Raw genomic sequence first — 19575 nt, forward strand, 5'->3', positions numbered from 1 at the left:
TTGGTAAAGGTACCAATCTCCCACTTTGGCTTGCTTGGAAAGTTGGAGGACTCTTTTTATTTCTGGACTTATCATGGGTGGAGTATTTCCAGTGAGCATAGTCGTGATTGGATACACGAAAGAATCTATGAAGTCTGAGTATGTCTATGGTGATCCAAACTCATGGAAGAGTGGGGTCCAAAAAATGACAGATCTGGGCTGGCCCCTGGTGTCAAGCTTCTGGAGAGTGAAAAGAAACTTATCCGACTGATAGTACAAAAACATATGATAGAGGATAGAGGAATATTTAAACACTCTTTCATTTCTCATTCTAGTAAACTTCTCATGCATCCTATCAGCTATAAACTTAGCAAAATTGTACAAAACAGCAAGAGGATATCCTGGGGTATAAATGGACAGGAAGGCAAGTATAAGTTCATCAATGTATTGACTTGTGGAGTAACCCAAAATGCATGAAATCATGGTGACAATCTTCTTGTCCTTTGTAGAGAAAATTGCTAACATATATGGAGGTGGGTCTTTAGGGATGCATTTTTCCTCTTCAATGAGGGTTTGGAACAATTGGGCCAATATTGAAGGGCTTAGCCTGGGATACTGGTCCAACAGGTCTCCAATTGAGAGTGGAGTCAAGTTTGGTCCTAGTTGGAACTACAACATTTCATTAATGGACTCAACTGTGAGAGTGAATAGAACCTTCTGGTCATGAGACATTATGGCTCTATGGCTGGGGATGTAGCATGCATAGCACATATGAACAACTTCTGGAAAGATATGAACTTGGGGGAATGGGTATCTGGGTAAATTGGACTCGCAGAGGCCAATGTCATATGAATGGTTCAAATAGTTGTCTCTCCTTAAGCAATGAATTTTGAGCGGAAGCTCTAATGAAGTTGTATCTTTGATTTTGAAATCCCTGTTAGCCAGGGGAAGGTGGTCCAGGTCTAAATGTGGAGTCCTCACAGGACGATCATCCATGGCAACAGGGGCAGCCATAATTCAGTTCTTGGGGGTTTGAATTAGGATCTAAGGGTTTTATCAAAGATTTTGGGATTTTCAAAGGGTTTAGGCAAACAACTCTTGAATTTCACAGTATTCTTAATGAAAATTTTAAATTAAAATACTGCACAGGCTAAATGTTTTGAAATTTGAAGGGGTAAGGGGTTATTCATGGTGAAGTACCTTAAATAGGGTGAATTGGTTTTAAAAAAGATGGTTTACGGCAGCTACAATGGTTGGTGTAGTCCTAATACGAATTGAAAAGGTCATTTGGGTTGTCTGCAGCATCTTCTAGAGCAGTCTTGGAATTCTATTGGTAAATTCGGCATTTACAGTGGTTGGCAATGGTTTACAAAGTTTACAAAGAGAATGGGTGAAAAAAGGGCAAAAAGGGCTTTGTGGCCTTTTATGGAGAAAATGATTAGTTTTGGTGGGTTCCCTTTTGGATGAACGGTCGACAGTTTTTTGGTTAAGTGGGGAAAGTGGTTTTGGAGGGTCGTCGCACCACTTTTGTGCTGTGGGCGGTTTTTGAGAGGGGTCACCCAATTTGATACATCATTTGACATGAAACCATGGGGGGTCAGGGGAAAACCACCTCATTGGGAGGGTAAAGGAAATCCATTGGGTGTGACCGATATTGCTTTGGGCCGTTGGATTTGGGCAATTGCGATCTGACGGTAGTCGGGTGGAGAAGCTGTGCGAAGGGATAAAAGGAAAGGTTTCAGGGGGGTTTAATCATGGAGATTTGGGATTATTTTAGGGATTAATCATGGGATAATCGATCAGGCGGGGCTTAATCGTGTGTTTAGGGGATCGGGTCAAGCTGATGCAGGATTAACTTAAGTTTACCGGGATTAGGTAGACTTAAGTGATGTTATATTGGGATAAGGGTTAGTTCATATTAGTTTTAAAAACAAAGGGGTTGGGGTATGTTATATAGGGTTTTAATTATTTATGGGTAAAGGGTTATAATGGTTTATATAATAAAGTTAGTTAATTAATATGAAAGCGATGGCGGATTGGGTTTTCCTCAAAAAAGGGGTAAAGTGTATGCATTTGCGCATTTAGATTTACACTTAGGATAAAAACCTTTTGGCGAGTTTTTTGTGCGCAAGGGATTTACATGGGGGGGCATTGTTTTTCCTAGGTAAAAGGTGTTTAACCTTAGGAAAAAGGGTTTTCTTAGGATAATGAGGGGAAATGTATTTTATGAAGGGGGAATGAGTTTTCATGAAGGGGGTTCTACTACTTGTGCCCCTAAGTCTTTAAGCCAAGAGTCCAGTCCAAAAGTTAAAGAAATGTTCTGAGCCTCTTTGACTTAAAGGATTTTAGTACTTAGAACTTATTTAGGGGAAATTAGTAAGTAGAGGGGGTAAAATGATTGAGGTGATGTTAAATAAACCAAATTGTGAACTATTGTGTTTGCTTTGTTTATTTCTTATGCACGTTTGAAAGATGCATTTAAACATGACATAGGTGTCTTTGTGTAATCACATGATATTTCTGCAACCTATCTACTACTTACCCATTTACTCATCCTACCATTTTTTCTTCATTTTATTTGGGGGCATTTAGGCTAGCAAACCCTTATCAAATCATTTTATTTTACAAAGAAAACTATCCAATTCTAACCTTATATCATCCAAGGGCTCAGATTAAACTGATGAGCTCCTTTTTTTTTCTCTACCTATCTAATGATCTACCAAGATTAAACTATCTGGTCAAATTTTATTCTCTAACTATAAACATAAAATTCAAAGCATGGTATAATCAAGATTAAACAGTTTGATTACCATGGATTGTGGCATGAGTGACAAGCTGCACACAATCATTATTATGCATGAAAGTGAATAGTAGTGGCATTTTGACTTGCACACTTTCATGGTCTCTTTCTGTCTTTTGGGGTTCATATATCATCATTTTCTGACCTTTTTCCATTCTTTTGTGTCCTTTGATTTTTCTTTGAGGACATACCCTCTTTACTTTTTTTAATTTTTTAATATTAGAAAGCATTTGCAGTAGGCAAAGGTATGTACTATATTACAAGGTTTAGCCTTATTTATTCAAAATTATGACTCATATTGGTATAGGAACCTAACATCTACCATACTAGGGAGCGAAAAGTGATCACCCCATTTTCTCTTGGTTTATCCTTTTTGAGATTTTGGTTGGTCTAATCACTATTTTCGTTGTCCTTTCTAACTAGTGTTTTTCCATGTTCTCTATTACTCTCTTTCTTTTATTTGATTTTAGAATCATGAAAATAGCTGAACCTTTTTCACCAAGCACTAATAAGACAATATAGCCTTATCATTATTGTCAACAACATAAGAAACTACGCCTGGAAATTTTAATCAAGGTCATTTATGTGCATTTACTATTTGGATTTTGAGATATTTATATGAAAGGGTATTTCTTATTGAACAAGTAGATTGAATTTTAAATTACTATTCCTACACTATTTCAATCAAATGTCTTTCTGGATTTTAATAATCAAAACAATATTTTCATTGGTTTAGTTAATCTTGATTTAGACACTATGAAAACTAGAGAAGAAATAGAAAGGTTTTAGGCCACTCTATCTCATGATATGGAAATCATTGGTGAGAAATTCCAATAGCATATTGAAAGAGCTTAGCCTAATTAAATTGTCTTATCAATATATGCCTACACCTGTGTAGCAATCCTAATCTTAACAATATACTCTTGAAATTCCTCTTCAATCCTGATCTTTACATCAAATACCTGAAAACCCCTCGATAATCACATCGGCTAAGGGAAAAATCACCAGAGTACAAATCTTTATTCATTATTAAGGGTTGAAAGAAAAGTTTAGAAAATATGAAACATGCTATCAGAATCTAATATTGTATTTATTAACAAACTACCAATATTTAATATTCCATCTCTTAAAATTGTTGTGCCACTTTTAGGCAACATTTATAGTAATTACAAGCCCACCATAAACATTAATAATCATAATTGAATTATACAAAATATAGGTTATTTGAATTTGAAAAATAACTAAATTCAACTCCTTCACATGTGCCATATCCCTTGAGCTTGCCTCCTACAATGATCCCATTACCCAAATTTAAAGATTAACAAACTAAATTTTCTAGTAATGGAACTTGCACAATTGAGGAACACTTAAGTGCTTTCTCGAATGTCTGCAATAACATTGGGGCTAATGCCAAGGATGTGTGTACGAGACTCTTTGTCAATTTATTGGAAGGGGGCTAGCTACCTCTTCCTTTTATGATTTTCATCCTAATAGTTTTTACACTTGGGATAGATTATATTAAAAGTTTAAATCCACTTATGAACAACAAAAACCCTTGCATGTTGGATCAAACAATACAATAGCATGGCTTTCCAAATAGCGGAAACTATCAAATATTTTAATCTGAGATTTACTAAACTCTATAACCAAATTCCTAAATTGATAATACCACATAAAAAATTGGCTATGATTCACTATTATAACAACATTACTACATCCTATATAAATAGGCTTGAAGAGAAATCTATCAATATCCTAGCTTCAACCTTACAAACTTGTCTCAAATTCAAAGACTGAAATTTAAGGACTATCATTCCTTTAACTGAATCTAGTAAAATATTTGAAATGAATGCAATCTTGTAGTTGATGTAATATATTAACAATTGAATGATTTATTTTGAGTGAAAGGTTTCTCCCATACCCACTTAAACTACACTCCCACCTATCTCTCACCTTACTTCCATTTCCTCTACACAAGGAGCCTGCCTTGTAAACCATCCTTGGTTCAAATTTTGTGAGGACTATCATGACAAGAAAACATGTGAATTCATGAAGGCTAGTAAAGAGAGGATTTTTGGGAAGAATCCCATGCCTCTTGATTCTAACACTACTATAAATCATTTTTGAATGGATTGATGACAAAAATAACATTGTAAATATCAGTGCCAAAAATTACAATAAAAAAATTGATAATAGTTATTTCAATCACAATAATTCTCCCATATGATCTACCTCAAACAGTAAAGATGATGGTGACTCAATATGAACATCAATCCACAAAAGGATGCCAAAACATTTAATATAATAGAATATCTATCTAAGACAAAAAAAAATTCTACATTACTTGATCTAGCTTAGACCCCTGAGAGGATTTCCAATTTAAAAAACTTCCTTGCAAAAAAATAAAGAGGACCAAGCTCTTTTGTATCCATCACTAAGATGGAAGATGAAACTGCGCCCTTTTAAAACTAGGAAGTTGGAGCAATAACCAACTACAAAAATCTTGAGAACCCTCATTTTTATGTTTTTATGAGTATCTTTGATAAGATTGGTCATTACTTTTTTATTTATGGAGCATTTGGTCTAAATATTATGTCTAAAACAATGATGGAGGAAGTTGGACATCCATGTACCAATGAGGTCTTCAGAAACATACTTGAATTTAAGAAGAAAAATCAAGCTACTAATGGAAAGATAAAATATGTCATTTTGGTTATGTCCTCTCACCCTGAAATTCGTACATGTAATATTAAAGTCATCATCATGTCTATGGGTAACTATTCAATAATCCTTGGTATAGACTAGCAGACACTAATTGGGGATTACTACTCAATGGATGGCTATCATATTATCATTCCTAAGGGTCCTAAGAATATCATTTTGTATTGAGCAAAAAGAATAGTCCCATTTATTGAAGACCTTCCAACCATCTGTTAAATACATAAAGGATTACCTAGGAATCTACACCATCTTCAGTGAAGAAGAGGTTGGAAACAAAACTACTATGGATGTTCCTTTAGATTTTGATTTAATTTTGCATATGTTTTTTTATTTAGTATCATCATAAGAGGGGAATGGTGCCAATATGTTCTTGCAAAATAATTATGGCAAATTTCATTCAATCTCTTATCTCTTGAATTTTTCATGTACTAACAACATTATAGAGTTTGAAGCTCTACCCCTTGGATTAGATAATACCCTTCATCTTGGGATTCAAAACCTCTTTGTTTTCGAGGAATCTTAGTTAATTGTTAATTTGGTTAAAATAATTTATACCCCATATAACAAGTTGATGAGACGTTATTCTACCCTTGCATGTATGAATACTTACTGACATGCAAGAGTAACCATCACTTATAGTATTCATGCAAGGGTAATATATGACAGTGTACAAACCATACTTACCGACAATGACAAAACCTCGCAGGTATTCAATGATGACCAAGATCTTACAAATTTCCTTGCAAATGAAACCAAGGAGTCATCTCAAATAATCAACTTTGGAAAGAATAAATACCCAAAGGGTCTTGTCCCTTTGGAGGATGCTTTTTCACTAAGTGATACCATTAAAACTCCTATTTTAGACAAAGCACCTAACAAAACTATTGATAAGAATATACAAGGAAATATAAAAACTGATATTAATCCTAAAAAGTTGTATGTCTCTAAAACCTACTCAACTGAAGAAATAAACAAGTTTGTTCACCTATTTCATGATTTTTCTACTTTATTTTCCTGGTCTTATAATGATTTAAAAGGGTTTGATCCTTCCATAATCATCCATGTTATACCTATTAAAATGGATTTCCCATATGTTAGGTAGAAGCAGATACCTATCAACCGAGCTCTTGAGTCAACTATTAGGGAAAAAATAGTTAATATGTTGGTTGTTGATGTTATATACCTAGTCAAATATTCTAAATGGTTGGCTAACTTAGTTTCTATTAGAAAGAAAACCAGCCATTTTTTTTTTTTTACTTTTGAATTTCTTTCCTTCATTAAATATAATGCGAATTAAGATAATTTGCCGCTACCTAATATGGAATTGATTTTGCAACAAGTGGTCAGTTCTGGTATGATGTCACTTTAAGATGGCTTTTATAGCTACAACCAGATATGCTTGAAAAAGAATGATACACATAAGTCAAACTTCACAACTAAATGGGGAACCTTTTCCTTAAACAATACGTCTTTTGGCCTCATAAATGTTGGAGCTATGTTCTAGAGAGCTATGGACATAGATTTTGATGACCTCATAAATAATTATCCAAGTATATTTGGATGATTTGGTAGTCTATTGAGGGAAGCAAGATGATATTTTTTACCATGTTGCAAAAAAATTTACTCGTTGTAAAAAGTATGGAATATCTCTAAATCTTGCGAAATAAACATTTGGTGTCAAATCAGGAAAACTACCTAGACACATTGTTTCTAATTCAAGAAAAAATATATCCAATCATTCATGATAGAGATTTATTTTATAAGGCGATTCATTCCAAAGTTTGCAAAAATTGTCAAACCAATTTATAATTTGTTGGAAAATGATAAATCATTTAATTAAAATTCATCCACTTAGAATGAATTTCAATAGATTAAGGATTCCATTTCAAAATCTCATGTTTTAGCTACTCCTTATTTCACTAAAGATTTTACCATATATGCGTTTTATTTTTCCCCTAGGAAAAACCGTAATTTCTATTATAAAAAGAAATTACATTTTGTAGATGCATATGCATATGCTGAACATATCCATGACAAGTAGTCATCAACAAGAGATCTAAGCTCTGTAATGTTGTTACCTTGTTCCATGCAGGGAGGTAGCAATCAGAGATAACTAGTATAAACAAAAATTGTAAAACCAAAGCTATCTGAGAGATGATATATATATATATATATATATATATATATATATATATATATATATATATATATATATATATATATATACATACATACATGAATAAACAAAAATAAAAAATCCTGTAAATTTATGCCTGAAAGTCCATAAATGGCCGGTGATAATACTGATAATGAGCATCATCGAGATGTTCCTGAATCATCAGAGTGCCTGGCTCCCGGAGCGCAGCTTCTTTGGAAAGGCCATCAGCTGCTGTGTTCTGCTCCCTGAAAATATGATTACAAGTAAATGTGTCAAAATATGCAATCAGTCTCAGGGCCTCCTCTAGAATGTGACTTAGAGTGTATGTAGAGCATCTTGTATTTCTATTTAACCAGTCACAAACAATTTTGGAGTCTCCAAATAGTTGTAGGTCTCTGCAATTTTCTCCAATGAAAATTGTATAAGATATTTAGCTACTGATAGCTCTGCAAAGTTATTGGTGCCTCTCCTGAGTCCAATCAGCAAACTAAATGAGTGATGTGCAAGATGCCCCCCCCGCACAACCATTGTCCTGAGCATCCCTGTCAAAATATGCCCACGGTTTACTGTCATCAATTAGTTTGGGAGTAATTACACGGGGTCAATGGGGAGGAGGGTCATCAGGGATGAGAGCATAATCAGCCAGGACTTTAGCCGCTATGATCAGCCAGCGAGGGGTGAGGTTCTGGAAAATGAGGGCATTGCGAGCGGTCCATATTGCCCAGCAGGTAAGGATCAGGAGATTGCGCTGCTTGGTAGAGGTAGAGGAAAACCAGGAGTACCAAGCATCGATAACAGATGCAGCTGTCCAAGAGCCGGAAGGGGCAACAGTCGGGATGACTAATTCCCATAGCCGACGAGCTTCCAAACATTCCAGGAAGAGGTGTAAAATAGATTCATTGTCTCTTTTGCATAGGTAACACCAGTGTGGCCCATATTGTGCCCTCTTGATGAGATTGTCCCCAGTAGGGATTTTATTCTGTAAGATGCACCACATAAGTAATCTGGAGCATGGGGGAGCCTTCAACTTCCAGAGATGTTGCCACCAGTCTTCCAAATTTTGTGGCTTCCTCGGCTCTGCTAGAACCAGGTATCCTAATTTTGGAGTGTATCTACCAGATTTCGAGAAGGCCCAAACAATCTCATCTTCATCTTCAGATATGCGGATATGGGCTTCAGAGAGGGCCTAAGTGTACTCCTCCCACAGATTGTGCCAATGTGGGGGGATGTTAAGCTGATGTGCCGATCTCCAAGCCTGATGTAGGATGGAGGTGTTCTCCCTATCAGCAATATGAGCTATGTGAGTGACATTCTGATCATGAAGCAGTTGTATGAGATTTTCAGGAAGGCTGTGAGAATTCCCACACCCAATCCACGAGTCGATACCAACCCGAACTTTGTGACCTGAATGGATACGCTAGGTGAGACCAGCCTTGATGGGACCCAGGGCCTTGATTACAACCTTCCAAATAGTTGAAATCCTGGATGGATGCCTGGTAGGACTCCTGATCCAGTCCAGAGTCTGTAGAGGGGTGATATATTTAGATATTGAAACCTTGGCCCAGAGACTATCACTTGTAAGCAGTTGCCAACAGTAGCAAGTGTAGTAGAGAAATCCTCGATTGTTTTTAGTCCCCAACCTCCCCATTTTTTGGGAAAATTCAAGGCTTCCCAATTTACTCAAGCAAAAATCCTACCAGGCTAGCTACCTTTCCAAAGGAATCTGCAACAAAGGGATTGGATTCTGGTAAGGATTCCACTAGGTATCCAGGCCAGGGACATCCAGTACACAGGAGTAGCTTCCAAAACACTCTTAATGAGAGTGAGGCGACCAACACGAGAGAGATATTTGAGATACCAAATATTGAGCCTTTTTTCCAATTTAGCAATGAGCCAAACCCAATCAGCAATTCTGTAGCCAAGAGGCTTTAACTCATACCCCATATATTTAAGACCATCAGAAAGACTCAGCAGTGTGAATCTAAATCGTTGGAGAGCAAAGTGTATCTCATGTTGTGTGCATGCAGTTGTGGTAAATGTAGATTTGTGCTTATTTAGTTCCATACCAGTTGCCAACATGAATAATGAGAAAATGGATCTGATGACAGTCAGATCACCAATACTTCCATTCAGAAAAATCAGAATATCATCCACAAAGAGTAGATGTGTGAGCCAACAGTCGTTAGTGATCTTGATGCCTTGTAGTCTACCACCTCTGAACTCCACCATTATATTCCGGCTGAGACCTTCCATGACAAGAAGAAAGAGAAGGGGAGAAAGAGGGCAGCCTTGTCTAAGTCCCCGCTCCAAGAGAAAAAATGGGGATGCACTACCATTGACCAGGACACTATAAGATATGTTAGAGATACAACCCATGATCCATTTAATGAAATTATAGGGGAACCCCAGATGAGTTAGTAGCATTCTGATATATAGCCAATTTACATGGTCAAAGGCTTTAGATAAATCCACTTTAAGGATCATGCCTTTCCTTTTCCTGGTATGGAGCGAGTGCAGTACTTCCTGGGCAGTACCAACAACTTCATGAATTTGTCGATCTTGTAGGAAGGCAAATTGCTTTGGAGAGATGTGCTTGGAAAGAACGGGTCTCATCCGATTAGCAATGATTTTGGCAATAATCTTGTATAGGCAGTTGCAAAGAGAGATAGGGTGATACTCATCAAAAGAGGAGGGGTTGTTGGCCTTAGGGATAAGGGCAATAAAGGTCGAGGTGATGGAAGGCTCAATTCTACCATTGATTCTGGAGTCCTCAATAACATGCAGCAGATTTGTACCTAGGACATCAAAGAAGGCCAAGTAGAACTCAATGGTCCAGCCATCCGGGCCAGGGCTTTTGTCCTTCTTGAACCACTTCAATGTGGCCTCTAGTTCATCTAAGGTGACCTCCTTGGATAGTTCCTCTTCCTCTTCTTGTTCCACGAATCAAGGGAAGTTCTGGGCCACCCTAATAATATCAACAAGATTTGCATCACGAGGGGCCCTGAAAGCTCTCTTGAAGTGAGAAGATGCAAGAGAGGCTAACTGTGGAAAAGTATTTGCTGTAGATCCATCTTCATTCGGGAGCTGCCAAATAGTATTAATAGCCTTTCTGCCATTTGCAAACTTATGGTAGAATTTTTTGTTAACATCCCCTTCTTGTAGCCATATCACCCTGCTCCTAAGCCTCCAAACTTCCTCACGGGCTTTAAGAATGTTATCTCTTGCGGAATATAGGGATGCTATCCTATCCTTATGTTCAACAGAGGTGAAAAGGCCCCCCTGATCATTTTCGAAAAGCATCAAATCATTTTCAATCTGTCCCAGTGAAAGGTAATCCTGTGTCCTCTTATGGTGTGCCCACTGCTTCGACAGTCATTTCAGTGATGAAAGGTTGCGTAGGAATCCCTTAGTATAATTTCCCTCGGCACCCAGAGGATTGGCTTTCCAGAAGTCTGAGACCATGCTGATGTAGGAAGCTTCTTTGAGCCAAGCTGAACAGAACTTGAAAGGTCCATTGGGCTTTGCTCTTCCTCCATCGATTTCCATATAGATGGGAAGGTGATCAGAGATCCCTCCAGATCCAACCCATTGTCTAAGACTGAGCCCCAAGTCAAGTAATCTTTCTTTAACAAGGAAACGATCCAATCTATGAGCAAGGCTGTCCTCCCCAGTCCGATTATTTCTCCAGGTAGCTTGGATCTTGGCCAAGGGAATGTCAATCAGCTGGTGAGAATCCAGGGTGAAAGAAAAATAATCCGAGAGTATATCTCTCTGGGCACGGTGGCCCCAGGACTTCGAGTGTCCAATAGAAAAATTAAGGTCACCACCCAGAATCAGGTGGTCAGCTGAGAAAGAATCCGACCCAAGGAGGTTATCCCAAAATTTCAGTCAATTGTGGCATGGTCTGTAGATATTGAAAATTCTAAAATTCATGCCAAGGTCTACTGAAAATATGTCTGCACCAATATGTCTAGCCCCACCCCAACTGTTGATCAATTTAATTGATCGAGTATTAAATCCGAAGGATATACCTCCAGATCTCCACTATGCATCAAGACTTGTGAACTTCCACCCTAGTAGCATGTTCTCCAAGAGTCTAGAGATGTCAGCGGTGGGGCCAAGAGTCTCATGTAGGAATAAGATATCAAGATGGTCGGAATGAACTAACCGAGGGAGTGTCAATTTTTTCTCAGGCCTAGTAAGCCCATGATAGTTAAATGAGAGAATATTCATGGAGGGGACTCCGAGGGGGTGTCTCTAGCTCTAAGGACCCCAGGGATAGTGGACTATTTACCAACAGCAATTTCGTCACCCGCTTGGGATTGTGCTTTAGAGAAAGAAGAGGGGTGACCTCGGTGGAGCTTCTACGAAGGCGGGGGAGAGATAATATCCAGTGCAATGTGATCCCCCGCTTGTCTCTTAGTCTTTGAACGGGTGAAATACCCCGTTGAAACAGGGATGATGGCGGAAGAAGTGGGAGGGCAAGGGGGAGAGGATGACAGAGTGGGGGGGTGAGGGTGATGATAGGGAGAGACGGGGAGATGTCACAAGAGACTTGGGTAGGGGGAGCGGATAACACCGACCCATGACCCAAATTTATTGAGAAACCAGAAGGCAAAAAATTACTAACAATAGTGCAACAATGAGAGGAAGATGTAAGAGGGGTGCTCATACCCGAGTCGAAGGAATCACCAAAGGCAGACCAGACAGGATCTAATGACGAAGGAGGAGGTCTAAGTGGTCGCCTGCCACGCTTCTTTTGAGAGGATGTTGCAGGAGGAGCAGTCGTAACTGGTGGGGCCGAGTGAGTTCCAGGCCTTCTGGCAAACGAAATGTTTTGCTGAGGCAATTCCTTCGTGGGCAGTGGTTGTTCCACTTGGTCGAAACCTTCCCCGTTTAATGTCTCCTGCCTCTGATATTTCCTCTAAGAACCCCCATTAAGGGGGCAATATTTGAACACATTCCCAACTCTATGACACCTTCAGCACCTGAAAGGGATACCCTCGTAGTCCAGGATCTATCGTCTAGTAATATTCCTCCATTGTATATTAATATGCTCCAGAACACCATCCGAAAGGTCCATATGGACAAGGATCTGAGCATATGCCATGCGCCTCGAAGTCTGGAAAGAGGCATCATATGTGAGGTAATTTCCAAGCGCATTCCCTATCCTCCTGAAGATGTCCTCTGTCCAAAAGTGAAATGGGAGCCCCGGGAGGCGAACCCAAATAGGTTCGGCGTCCACTCATTCTAGTTCAGGATCAAATGATGGAGTCCACCTCCATAGCAATACAAGGGCTTGGTCGATGTGCCAAACTGTCGAAAGGACCCAATTGGTGTGTGCCAAGCAACTGAAGTGCATCGCAAACCAACCTTTTACAAAAGTCTGTACTCTGGGGGGGTCGCTGAGATGGTGTCCCCAAACCTCCATGGTCCATTTTTGCAGGCGTTCCACACTGTATTGTCTGCCTCTAACCTGACCCACCAAGACATGCTCCGACGACTCCATTGACTCCAGTAATGGGGTATCCTCAGAGAATTTCAGGAAGACTTCACAGTTCTTGAGCTTGAAGCTCTGCTTCCTCTTAGTCCCCTCTCTTAACCCGATTGTCACCATAGTAGGTAGGATTGAAGTTTGTTTGGCTGGAGAAGTTGAAACCCTAGTAGGGTCAGACGAAAAGGGAGCAAAGAACCCCATAATGGAGCCGATGCTAGCGAAATTGCCTTGCAAGGGGGCCACTAGGGTAAGAAAAGTGGAACACGTAGATGTCAGAGAGGCCGAGGTCGAGGGGGGATCAAGCAAGAGTTTGTCAGAGCCAGACGAGGAGGGGAATGATGCAGTGGACGCACCTAGGGTTTGTTGAACAGGGGCTGCCTGAGGCACAACAAATGCCAAGGTGCAAGGAGGAATAGGTTGCGAGACAAGCTCTTGGTCGACATGGGTGTCTTCGGGAAGCGAGATAGACTTGAACCGAGGGCTAGAAATGGGAGGGAGTGCACCAATTTCCTTGGTGAGCTCGTTTTCAAATGAGAAAAAATCATCGAGGATGGTCTTGTCCTCTGTCCAAATGGGCTCTCCTTCTGATGGGTCAGATGAATAATCTAGGTTATCCTCCATAACTATCATAGTCTTTAGCTGACAGCTGCTTGTGGAAACCAAAGGATGAACGGTGGAAGGTTGAAATGGCGAAGGGTAAAACCATCCAAGTAAATGTGCTACCGAAAACTGCTAAGGTAAGGGAAAGACACGGGAAGGGAACAATAGGGAAAGGGGCAGGAAGGCGGTCAGTAAACGGCAGTGAAGGTTAGGGAAGCAATTACGGGGGCAGGTGCTGAGCAAGGTCTGCTAGACTAGTACGCCACGGTGAAAACCAATTTAGGAACCCTAGCTCCATCACTTGTCTTGCCTAGTGAAACTTATCATAGGTTCCCTTACCATATATGCTAATGCTACAAAAGAGGCAATTTATGCCATCTTAACACAAAAATATAGTCAAGGACACAAATAAGCTATAGTGTTTGACAACCAAATCTTGTCTCACGAAGCTATAAAATATTCACTAGTTAAAAATCACACTTATTCTATTGTAAAGGATGTTGAAAAGTTCAAGCATCTTATTCTCGAAAAGCGTAATGAAGTAAGGACCTCGTTACTAGCTGTAAAATTTTACTTTCACAAAATTTAATGTTCAGTAAATTAGCACATTGGTTAACCAAAATAAAATAACATGGTCTCAATGTAAACACCACCAATACAATAAAGGGTAGATACTTATCCTTACAAATTTCCCAAGACTTGGATCATCCAAAGGAGATAGAATTTCAAAATCAATATTTTGCAGAATTATTCTTTGTCCAAGATGAGAAGTTTGAACTTCATCATTGTAGGAATTTACAGGGTAAGTTCCTCAGACAGAACACCAAAGGACACCGCTCACACACAGATCACAGATCAATACACCAATATTTTGACGTGGTTAAAACCCTCAAAGAGGGAAACAGTCCACGGCCTATGCCAACGCGGCCACTTCAGGCAATTTATTAATAAAAGAATGAAAATTTACATAAGCTTCTCTCATGAACGGTTAACCTACAAATGACCCTCCATGCTCTTTAAATAGAGATCATGGACCAACCGGGTGTTAAGCCACGGATCAAGTGTTGGTAATACCGAGGAGAGAATGAACCGTCGGATCACTACATATCGTGACCTCGGATTGTAAGTTACAAAATGTACATAGTAAAGAAACACACTTTACCTAACTATATACTAGACCAAGTTATACTTAACTATTTCCTATGTGTCGGAATATCCTAACATCCCCCCTTAAGAACAACTTGGGATAGGATTGAAGGATTTACAAATATGACACAATAAGAGAAGGAAGGAGGCACTAGAGCCTATCCCCCCTTAGTGACAACTTCCTGAACTCCAACCATAAATCGAAGTTTAGTGAACTTCGCCTCTGTGAGAGCCTTTGTAAAGATGTCTGCAACTTGATCATCTGTTGAACAATATTGCACTTCAAGAACATGGTCGTGAATGAGCTTTCTGATGAAGTGCATGTGCAGTTCAATGTGTTTGCTGCGCTGATGTTGGACTGGATCTTTGCATAGTTGAATGGCACTTTGATTATCACACCAAAGTTGTAGTCGGATGTTGCTGCTGAAAGCCAAACTCTGATAGGAGCTGACGAAGCCACAAGGCTTCCTTACTAGCTTCTATGGCACCACGATAATCTGCTTCTGCCGAAGAAAGAGAAATGGCACCTTGTTTCTTGCAAGCCCATGTAATAGGTCTTGAACCAGGAGTGAACACATAACCTGTAGTAGACTTCCGATCATCAGGGTCACCAACCCACTTGGAATCAGTGAAACCAACCAATAGAGGAGATGCTTCGGCACTGTAATGAATCCCAAACTGAACTGTACCTCAAACATAACGAAGTATTCATTTAGCTGCTTTCCAATGAATTTCACGTGGGTTTTGCATAAACCGAGCAACAAGGCCAACAACAAAGGAAAGGTTAGGACGAGTATGGGTTAGATACAAAAGTTTTCCTACAAGTTGACGGTATAAGGTAGCATCAACTTCAGAAGAGGTACAAGTGAGTGAAAGTTTGACTCTAGATTGTAAGGGAGAAGGAGCTGGCTTACAGTCTTCCATGTGAAAATGGCGTAGAATATCATAGGCATACTTGGACTGGGAAAGGGAAATACCTTCCTTGGATTGCAAGACTTGAAGACCAAGAAAATAATGTAAGTGCCCTAAGTCTGTCATTTCAAACTTCCTTTTAAGGCTAGACTTCACATGGTTTATAAGGTTGGGATCACTACCAGTCAGGATAAGATCATCAACATAAAGAACAAGAATGATAAGAGACTTGCCCACTTTCTTGGTGTAGACAGTATTGTCAGAATGACACCTAGAAAAGTCATTTTCTAAAAGAAAGTTATCCATTTTGGCATACCAGGCTCGAGGAGCTTGCTTGAGACCATAAAGGGATTTCTTAAGCCGACATACAAGGCTGGAGTCTGTTTGTATAAACCCAATAGGTTGTTCCATATAGATTTCTTCATGCAAGTCCCCATGCAAGAAGGCAGATTTAACATCCATCTGATGGACTTCCCATTTGAAAGAGGCAGCAAAGGGAGAGAACAAGGTGGATAAAGTTCATTTTGGCAACAGGGGAGAAGGTTTCAATGTAGTCAATGCCTTCAACTTGTGAAAAACCCTTAGCAACAAGACGAGCTTTATGTTTATCAACTTTCCCATCTGGTCCATACTTGGTTTTGTAAACCCATTTGCATCTAACAAGTTTTCGTCCCTTTGGTAGAGGAACAAGATCCCATGTATCATTTGCCAATAATGAATGATATTCTTCATTCATAGCTGCTTCCCAATCTGGATGGCCTGAAGCTTCTGCAAAGGTGTCAGGATCATAATTCATTGAAGCTTGAGCCAGTAAAGAAGAGGCTCTATCGAACTGAGAACGTGTACGTCGCTGATCTGTAGGATCACTGACAAGATCACCTGCTACATCCCGAGTAGCATGGACCCATTTTGGAAGCTGAGGAGCTGAAGGAGGATCCTAAGAAGGTGGGGGAGGATTGTCATCCTCACTTTCATCATCTGAAGAAGAAATATTTTCAAAAGTAGAAGAGATAGGGGGAGGTGGCACATCCGCCGAACTAGGCTCGTAGACCGATATATTTTCAGCAAACTTTACATCTCTTCTAATGATAACATTTTTGGACTTAAGTGGAATAAGTCTATATCCTTTGACATCTTCAGAATATCCAACAAAAATACATTTTTCACTCTTAGGTTCTAATGCTTTATGTTTCTCATCTGGAATATGGGCCCATGCTTCACTTCCAAAAACACGAAAGTGACTTACATCTGGTTTAATTGAGCTCCATGCTTCTTCTGGGGTGATATTCTTTAAAACCTTAGTAGGAGTGTGATTTATTATGTAATTTGCATAGCTAATTGCTTCTGCCCAATAACTAAGACTAAGTCCTTTAGATTGAAGCATACAATTAGCCATTTCCTTTAAGGTGCGATTCTTCCTTTCAGCTACACCATTTTGTTGTGGAGTATATGGAACAGTATGTTGCATTTGAATTCCATTCTCAGTGCAAAAGTTGATGAATTTGTTGTTAACATATTCTCCTCCATTATCAGATCTTAGCTTAAGAATTTGGTGTCCAGATTGTTTTTCAACAAAGGCCTTAAAGGCCAAGAACATGTTAAATACTTCACTCTTGAGTTTTAAGAAGTATACCCAAGTGCGTCTGGAGAAATAATCAATGGAAGTTAAGAAATAATTGTAGCCAGAGAATGAAACAACTGGAAGTGGACCACATAAATCACTATGCATGAGCTGTAAAGGGACTGAGGCGTGCCAAGAGGCACGTTTTTCAAAACTGTCCCGATGATGTTTTCTGAGTACACATCCGGAACAAACACCATCTCTGCAAGATACCATTGGAAGACCTGTCACCATATTTTATTTACATATATTCTGAAGAGAGTGATAGTTTAAGTGACCAAATCGCTCATGCCAAAGTTTGCTCACTTCATCATTATGAGCAACGAATACTGAGGGAAGATTTGATGACCCAAAGTTGTGAAACTTATACAACCTTGTAGAATCATCAACAATGCCCAGTAGCTAAAATCTGTCTAGGATCTCTTAGGTCCTTAATTACAACATCGTGAGGTGAAAATTCAATGATTTTACCTTCACCTGAATGAGTTATCTGATATACAGATAGAAGGTTGCAGGATAAGGTTGGAACACATAATACATCATTAAACTGACCATTGTCTATATGAATAGTGCCAATCCCTACAGCACTAAGAGATCTATCATCACCAACATATATATTTTTGGTGTTACAATCATTTAGAGAAGAAAACATGGCTTTGTTTTTGGCCATGTGATAAGAAGCTCTAGAATCAATGAGCCACTCATGAGAATGAGAAGAAGAAGATACATTTAGTGCATAGCCAGACCGATATGCTTGACAACCACATGCAAAAAGTGCCATTCTGGAAGATGAGGTTGAAGTTGAAGAGTGCTCCAAATGGATATTATGCTTCTTCATTGCTGCTTCCAAGGCTTCCATCTTTTTAAAGCATTTGGATTCTAAGTGGCCATCTCAATTACAAAAGTTGCAATGTCTATCAGTATTCTTCCCTTTGTTTTTATTTGTTTTATCATTTTGTTGAAATGATTTTTCATTTTGAGGCTGAAATTGCTTAGGACCCTTGTTTGGTTTAGGACCATTCCTTTTAGGATACAACTTCTTACGATTCTTTGAATTTGGTTGTTGTTGGGCAGCTAACGCTTTCTTAGAAGAGTTTCCAAGATGAAGAAGACCAAGGTGTAAGAGTTTTTCTTGTTCTCTTATTAAAGAATGACAAAAGGAATCAAAGGAAGGGGGCTTGTAGTCTTGTCCTTGAGAAATGAAGGCTTCTCTTGTAGAATGGAAGGTGGAAACAAACACAAAATAGGCTGGTCCCAACTTAGTAAGAATGGAATAGATAAGGCTATTATCTTCTTTCTTAACCTTAACACCTTCCAAGAGAAGTCTAATGGTCTTGAACTTGGACAAAAAATCTTCAATGCAAGAAAAATTATTGGGGTCCAATGTAAGCAACTCATTTTCGAGTTGATGGGCTTTAAGTTTATTTTTAATTCCAAAGACCTTAGTGATCTATTTCATTGCTTCCTCAGGAGTATCAAGTTCTGCAATATGGAATATAAGATCTGGAGAAATGGACATCCCTATCAACCCATGTGCTTGATCTTGCCTATTTTCCCATTTAGCTGCTTTATCTTCATCTTTCGGTTTGGTTTCTTGGCCTGAGGCTATTCTGTAAAGACCTTTACTTCTAAGTAAATCCACAATGTAGGACCACCATTGGAAGTAGTTGGTGTTGTCAAGGATAACTTGGCAAGACTTTCCATTTTAACAGAAACTGAAGCTATAGATGTTGAAACTAAGTGTTCCAATGGAAAGATCTCGAAAAATTAGGCTGTTTAAAAAAAAACGGTTCTGAAAACGGCTTCCGGATGAAGAAGTTATGGCTTTTTGAAGAACATTTGATGAAGTTGCCGACGAAGTGCGGGAATGTGCGGAAATGAAAAATCCACCCGCACAAAAAGGAGACTTGAACTCAAGACCTCTACTCTCATAAATTAGCTTTGGACGAAGTGAGCTATACAAAAAGTTTGAGAGAGAGAGAGAGAGGGGTTGAAGCTTTGGGTTGCGTGCCTGCTTTGAGAAAGCTCTTTTTCCCTACAAAACAAAAAAACACAAAACCCAACACAGACATACAAAAAAAAACGAACCTTGAGGCTCGAAGTTAGCTTTAGCCAGAAACTAAATATTTTCCTCAATGTTT

Source organism: Pinus tabuliformis, chromosome 9 (genome assembly GCF_031772625.1).
Source record: "Pinus tabuliformis cultivar Carrire ecotype Pingquan chromosome 9, CPIR1, whole genome shotgun sequence".
Lineage (NCBI taxonomy): Eukaryota > Viridiplantae > Streptophyta > Pinopsida > Pinales > Pinaceae > Pinus > Pinus tabuliformis.